Source organism: Malaclemys terrapin, chromosome 21, assembly GCF_027887155.1.
Source record: "Malaclemys terrapin pileata isolate rMalTer1 chromosome 21, rMalTer1.hap1, whole genome shotgun sequence".
Classification (NCBI taxonomy): domain Eukaryota; kingdom Metazoa; phylum Chordata; order Testudines; family Emydidae; genus Malaclemys; species Malaclemys terrapin.
Genome location: NC_071525.1, coordinates 11,110,495 through 11,117,902, shown reverse-complemented (window position 1 = coordinate 11,117,902; position 7,408 = coordinate 11,110,495).

Below are 7,408 nucleotides of genomic sequence, written 5' to 3'. Positions count from 1 at the left end.
GGAGAGCTAAGCCAGACTCTCATTAGATTGACGGCAATAGGAAAGTATGATGCAGTGTTTACCCCACACTGGCATAAAAGGGGTTAATAGAGCCCTAGGGAGGCTGTGTGGGAAGTAACCAATAGAAGAGAGGCTGCGAGGAGCAGCCAATCGGGGTCCAGCAGGCTCACATAAAAAGAGCTGCAGGGCCAGAGGTAGTCAGTTGCTGCTGGGAGTGAAAACCGTGTCTCTGGAGGGCTGAGAGACCTGTAACTACCTTGGACAGAGCAGCTGCTAGCAGGGACCAGGAGAGTGGGAGGGAGGCTGGCTGCTGGGACTGAGCAGCTGAGGGCACTAAGATGAGTGCAAAGAAGGTGCTGGGGCAGTGGGGAAGTGGCCCAGGGAAATAGAAAAGTTAAAGTGGTGCAGCAGGAGGCTATTTACAGGGTCCCTGGGCTGGAACTTGGAGTAGTGGTCCCCCTGGTCCTCACCACTGGGGAAGTGGCTGGACAGTAGGACTGTGATATGCACACCTCCCCTGGAAGGGAGAAACATGGAGGGTGACCTAATGGGAGGGCTGAGTCATGAAGAGGGTGCTGCGATTCCAGAAGCCAAGAGAGAGGCCATAGGTGGAAGCAGAGACAGAGTGATGGTGTGCAGACCGCGGAGGGCAGCATTGGCTTTGAGCTAATCCCCAGAGCGGCCAGGCGGAGGCGCCAGTCCAGCAGTGAGGGCTGCACCCCTGACAGAGAGTGGTGAAAAAAATAAGGTGGGAAAGACACATGGAGAAGAGTGGGCAGGTGTCTGAATGTAAGAGACAAAAATCTCACCTCCCAAGGGGTATTTGGGATTTAGCCAAGCTGATGAAAGTGGCAATGTCATTTGGGTCCCTCTCTCTGGCCTGATCCAACCAGAACATCTCTCAGGGTCAGGATGACAAAGGCCCAATGGTGTCACAGTGGATCCCAAGAAGGGTTAGTGTGGCAGCAATAATGATGACGCTCGCTCCTTCTAGTCCACCCATCTCCTGGTCAGCAGTTGCAGTGAGAGCGCCTGCAGCCATTTTCCCACACACACACCATGGTTTTGTCTTTTAAAGACCCCAGAAGAAAGCTTTGGGTGAAACAACCCATCCCTTCATTATTTTATCCACCAATTAGACCTAATTTATTACAACACATCAATTTTGGTCCATTGATTTGCATTCCCCCTCATCTCTTGTTTACCAAGCATGATCTTAACACAGGCCTTGAGTTATAACAGGAGGCCTTTTTGTTTGGACTAATTCAGTCCTTCTGTCTCCCTTTTTTACTTTTTTCTATCAACCTTCATTGTTACAGGTTTCTGTGACCATTCTATGAACTTTCACTCACTTCTCACAATTTGGGTAAAGGTGTAGGCCCAGTTATTACAACACCACTCCCCCAATCTTTGTGTCACCCACAAATTTCATCAGCGATGGTTTTCTATTTTCTTCCTGGTCATAGATAAAATTGTTAAGTAGCTAGGGCCAGGAACCAAGCCCTGGGAGAGCCCACTAGAAACACATCCGCTTGATTATGATTCCCCATGTAAAATTAAATGTTGAGATCTGTCAGTTAGCCAGTTTTTAATCCCTATAATGTGTCCCATATTAATTTTGTGTCTTTCTAGTTTCTTAATCAAAATGTGCTGGTCTCCTAGTGCCATTTCAGAGCTCTGAAATAAACTTGGCTTGCTTTCTCCCCTCGGTGTCTTTATTGGTGCCAAGCACACCGGGCGACGAACCCCTGTTTGCCATCTCGGGGCCTTTTTAGGCAGGCAACAGCGGGACAAGTGGCACACAGCTGAGGAGAAGGATCGATCCCAGGAGCTGGGAAGCCAGACACTGAGCAGCCAGTGGGAATCTCTGGGGACCGCAAGAGGGACATGGAATGCAGGGGGCAGCAGCCCAGTTTGGGCCTCATTGGGCGCCGGGAGAACCCCAGGGTTTCTCCTGCCAGCGCTGGCTCAGAGGACCCGTGCGATGGGATGAGCAGGGGGGTGGAGGGGGCACTGCCCGTACTGAGGTTCTGCAGCACCCGGTCCCTCTCCAGCTGGGTGTCACGGATCTTGTTCTGCAGCAGGATTAGCTTCTCCTCGTACTGGTGCTTGAGGGTCTGCAGGCGCCGCTGGCTGTTCTCCAGCTCGTCAGTCAGCTTCTGCTCGATCTCGATCTCGCAGGTCAGGTCGGCCAGATCAGCCTGGAAATTCACCACTAGAGGTGGGGGGAGAGTCAGGCAGCCAGGCAGCCCCGGGGAGGTCAGGAGGAGAGAGCCAGGCAGTCCTGGGCCGGCCTGGAGAGGGGAGGGGCAGTGCCTGGCTCACGGGTCCCCTATGGACTCTGGCATTGCAGAGGAAAGGAGGCAGATGAGGCAGGACTCAGAGGGGATGGCATCTCGCTCCTGCGGTCTTAGCCTTGCCTGGGTACCCGAAGGTGAATGCGGGGGGCTGAGGAGGAAGTTGACAGAGCTTGGCAGCCAGGCCTGTGCCACTGAGCACCAGCTGAGCCGGACCACCTTAGCACCCTGACTGGCACCTTGTGCACCTCCAGCCAAGACCTGCCCAGCTCACCCTACAGGCCCACTGCAGCCGCCTACCGCCTCCCCAAAAGGGGCACAGCCCTGAGTCACTGCAGATATCCCCGGCCCCAGCCTGAGCACAGAGCTGGGCGCCGTGCCCTCCGAGTTACCCTTCTCCTCCGCATCAGAGTCCGAGTCCACCAGGCTCTCGTCGCTGCCCGAATCCTCGTCCTCATCCTCACAGCCACTCTCTTCCCGCTCCTCCTCCTCCTGGGAAACAAGCACAGGGTTAGGGCAGAGATCAGGAGCCTTCGGCCCCTCTCCTATCGTCGCAGGGGCTCAGGCCTCTCCCCATCCGCCACCCCCAGATGTGGGTGAATTAAAGCGATTGCCTCGGAAACCAGTGCCAGGCAGAGGCAGGAGAGAGGACGTTTGACCCGGGGCCAGGGGCAGGGCTGATCCCTGTGTGCAAAGGGAGTGGGCCATGTCTGGGGATTTCCCTCCACCCTCCCCACTGAGATGGCAGTTGAAAATGAAGGACCTGATGAGAACCTCCGGGACGGCTGGGGCAGAGGGGACACGGTTCACGGGACAAAGCCCAGCTGCACAGAAAGGCCTGTGGCTAGTTGCCCTGCCCCACCTGTTGCCAGGGTGTCAGATGGCACAGGGCACTGCCAGGGGGCAGAGGGGACTGTCTTACCCGCCATCCTCGGCCATGCCCTGTCCCCATTCTCCACACCTAGGCGGGGCCAAACAGCAGCAGACTGGCTGCCCTATGGGGGGGTGGTCATGGACCCTGCTCCTGCCCCCCGGATTCCCTGCGACTCCCACAGACAGGCTGGGCTTTGCCCCACCTCCCAGGGTGCGGCAGGACACAGCTGCCCCAAGCGCCGGCGAGGCACAGAGAAGGCCGCTGGCATTCTGGCTAGCAATCGGGCTCCCACCCCCCACTCCACGGGGGAAGCCTCCCTCACCTCCTCGTTCTCGTCCGTCTCCTCCCAGTTCTCCTGCTGCAGCTTTGGCCTCTTCTTAAAGGCCTCCTTCTCCAGGCTGCCAGGAAGAGACGGGATGAACCCCGGTGACAGGGGAGCCCTGGCACACGGTCCCCTTAGACCATACATCCCCAACACCCTCTATCTCAGAGCCCTTCAGGAACCCAGCTTCACTGCCCTCCAGAGGGACGGGCCAGGCAGTGTTACCAGATGGGGAGACTGAGGCACAAGGACGGGAAGGGACTCACCCAAGGTCATGTGGCACGTCAGAGGCAGAGCTGAGAAAAGAACCCAGGAGTCCTGATTCTCTGCTGTATGGCTTTAGCTTCCCAATCATGGGGCAGGACAATGTCTGGACCAGCAGGGCTGATGGGGGCTGGAGGGTGCCAGGGCTGGAAGCCAAGGGAGAAGTGGGCATCCCAATAACTATGGTCCTGCCATAATAATGAAGAGCCAGGGGTGGGAGCACCCAGAACAGCCCCCGCCCTCTGTTCCCAGCAAGGAGTTGGCCATCACCTCTTCCTCTGCTGCCTGGTCTCCTTCTTCAGCCGCTCCAGGTCCTGCTTGGCCCGCCGGAGGACTTCGGTGGCCTCTGCCTCCATGGAGACCACGGGGCTGCTGAGCGCCCCCAGGCCTGGGCCTGGAGATGAGCCCAGGGAGTACGGGGGCCTGGAGGAGACCCGTGACAGACTCCGGCGGAGCGACTTGTTCATGGCTTCGCTCTCCAAGAGCTTTGTCCTGGGGATCGGAGGGGCTTTTGGTTACGGAGATCTGCTGCCCTGGGCAGATGTCCAAACACCCCAGGAGAAAAGACACCCCCTCCCCCCAACCTCTAAGGAGGGATGACCGGGAAAGTGTGTGTCTGGAACCTAAACTGCCCTCGCTCAGCTCGGACAAAGGGGCTCAGGGCTCTGCTCCCGGGGAGGGGTGCTGCAGAAGGACATCGCAGGGAAGGAAAGCTGACATGGCCACCACTAACCATCTGCATGCCTCTCGTGGGAGCAAAGAGTCACAGCAGATGCCACTGCATGGATTTAGTGCCTTCACTTAGATGGCAATGCAGCCCAGGCCACATCACAAAGGCCCCAGGGCTTCCCACCAGGTCTGAACGCTAACGGGAGAGAAGCAACCCTATGGCCGACAGCCAGTTCTCAACAGCCACGGTGATACGCTGACATGGCAGCCTAAGGGTTAATCTTCAGCAGCGGTTGCGCTAGAGGTGGGGCACCTCTGTTTTCTAGCATTACAGACAGGGGTCTGGATCCTCAGCGGGAGGGGCGTAAATCGGCATTGCTCCAGGGACCCCAGTGTGACAACGCTGATTTTACACCAGCTGAGAATCTGGCCCAGAACGAGCGAGGGGATTCCTGTCTCCGGGGTTGTCAGTTTCTCCAGCACGAAATCCACATTTATGAGCAGCACTAGCTCTCAGACTGCATTTCAATGTACCCCTGGGAGGCATTTAAGTCCGGATCAGCCAAGGCTCCAGAGAAAGCTTGGGAGCACAAGGGCCGGACAGGACGCCCTACAGGATGGAGACATTTCCATCTCGAATGTGGGGCTTTTATTTATATTTCAGCAGCACCGAGAGAGACAGGATCAAGGCCCTGTTGTGCCAGGTGCTGCACACACCCATGAGACGGGCGCTGCCCCAAAGCGCCAACAATCTAAATGGTCGCATCAGACCAAAGGCAAGAGAGAGGGGAAGTGACTTGCCCAAGGTCATTGGCAGAGCTGCGATGCCAGCCTACTATTTGAACCCAGTGCCCGCGGCACCAGTCACCCAGCCGGGAGCGGCAGAGCCAGAGAGGGAATCTGGGCCTCCAGAGCCCCAGGTCAGCAGCCCCCCCGCTAGCCCACACTGCCTCTTTGCAGGTCCTCTCAAGCTGCATGCGATATGCGGCCCCCCCAGACGGGCGGAAGGAGAGAACGTGACCCACGCCCACCTGAGCTCCTCGATCTCCCGGATGTAGTTCGGGATCAGGGCGCCGATGGCCTCATTGCCGTCACCTGGAGGGACAGAATTAGGATCACGGACTAGATCAGAAACACCTAGCAGCTGGGCTGCCACTCAGCTGCCCTTGGACCTGAGCTCTGGGGTGGCTGTAATTTTCGTGGGACCGATCCTCATGCCCCACCTCGCAGATACGTTCTCCGGAGGTGCACATCCTCACCTGCCTTGGCCAGTATCAAATTGGCCTCCTGGCTCATCAGGTGGGTGACCTGGCTGTTGATGACATCAATGGCCTCCTGCATGGCCTTCACCCTCATGCACAAGGTGGCGTTCTCCTTCTGGAGCATGGTGTTCTCCTGGAACAAGTCACTGTAGCCATCGGCGCCGTCCTCCCCGATCACACGCTTGCCCTGCGGGGAGAGGAGAAAGGGAGATGCAGAGAGGGCAAAGCCACAGCGTCGGTCAGCCCTGGCCAAACCCAGCCGGCCACGTGCTCAATGACGCCGCACTGAGGAAGATGGGTAGGGTAACCCTACGTCCCATTTTGGCTGGGACAAGTCCCTTTTTTAAGCCATGTCCCGGGCGTCCTGACTTTTTTTTTTGCAAAAGTGGGCATTTGTATCCAAGGGCAAACAGGACAAACACCCAGTTTTGTCAAGAAAGTGGGGTGCAGAGGAACGTGGGGGGGAGGCCGGGATCCAGCGGGGGGCAGGCAGGGCTCGGGTGAGCAGCAACGCTGGCCCCAGCCTTTGGGAAATAGTCGGCTTATCCCGTATGTGCTTTGCTGCTCGCCCCAGCCCTGCCTACCCTCTGCACAGGAAGGGGGGCTCGCGTGAGCGGCTCAGGCCAGCCCCACATGGGGGGAGGGACTCAGGCGAGTGGCTCGAGGCAGCCCCGTGGGGGGGGGGAGGAGGAGGGGCTCAGGCCAGCCCCACGGGTTGTTCTGTTTTCCCTTTGGGAAATATGGTCACCTTAAAGATGGGTCACAGCAAGAGGAGCAGGGAAAAGGCAGAGACTCAAAAAATGGCAGGCGTGCCTGTGGGAAGGCCGTGCTCGGGGGACAGCAGAAACAGGGAGCAGCTGACATGCTGTAAGTGCCTTTTACTCAGGTAAGGTACTGATCTGAGCCCCATGATGGCAGGAGCTGAGCACCTCCCAGTTTAATGCATTTACCCTCATGCACCCCCAGGGGGCAGGGCAGTGCTCTCACCCCGGCTGGGCAGATGGGGATTGAGGCCCTGAGGCTAAGGAAGTTGCCCAAGGTCACACGGGGAGTCTGTGGCAGAGCAAGGACTTGACCACAGGGCTCCCAAGTCCCAGGCCAGTGCCATGACCACTGGGACATCCTTCCTCTCAGGCTGGGGAGATACATGACTCAGCTCAATAGCAACCTCTGGCTGCCTAAGGGCTGGTGCTGATGGGAAACCAGTCCAGACAAGCTCAGCATGAAGCAGGATGTCTGATATGCCGCACAGGACAGGAATAGAAAGCAGGAGGTGCCTTCCCAGCTCCGAAAGATACCCTGAAGCCTTCTCCCTGTTCAGACATGACCTACAGCCCTTTAACAGCCTACCTCGCCATAGTTCCTTGCATCCTACCCACAAACTACAGCACCACTGAAACACAGCCATCTCTGGGGTGGAGCCCAGTGCCACAGCATACACCGCACCCAGGAGGGCATGGTGCTGGCCAAGGCTTAACTAGGGTTACCATATTTAAAAAATAAAAAAAGAGGACACTCCACGGGGCCCCGGCCCCGCTCCAACTCCGCCCCTTCCCCAAAGTCCCCGCCCTAACTCCCCCTCCTCCCTCCCAGCCACGCGAAAAGGGCTGCCCCAGCACTACCGGCTTCACGGTTTGCCAGGCAGCCCCCAGACCCTGTGCCCCTGGCCACCGCAGCTGGAGCCCGGGAGGGGAAATGCCCGGCCGGCGGCTCAGGGTCC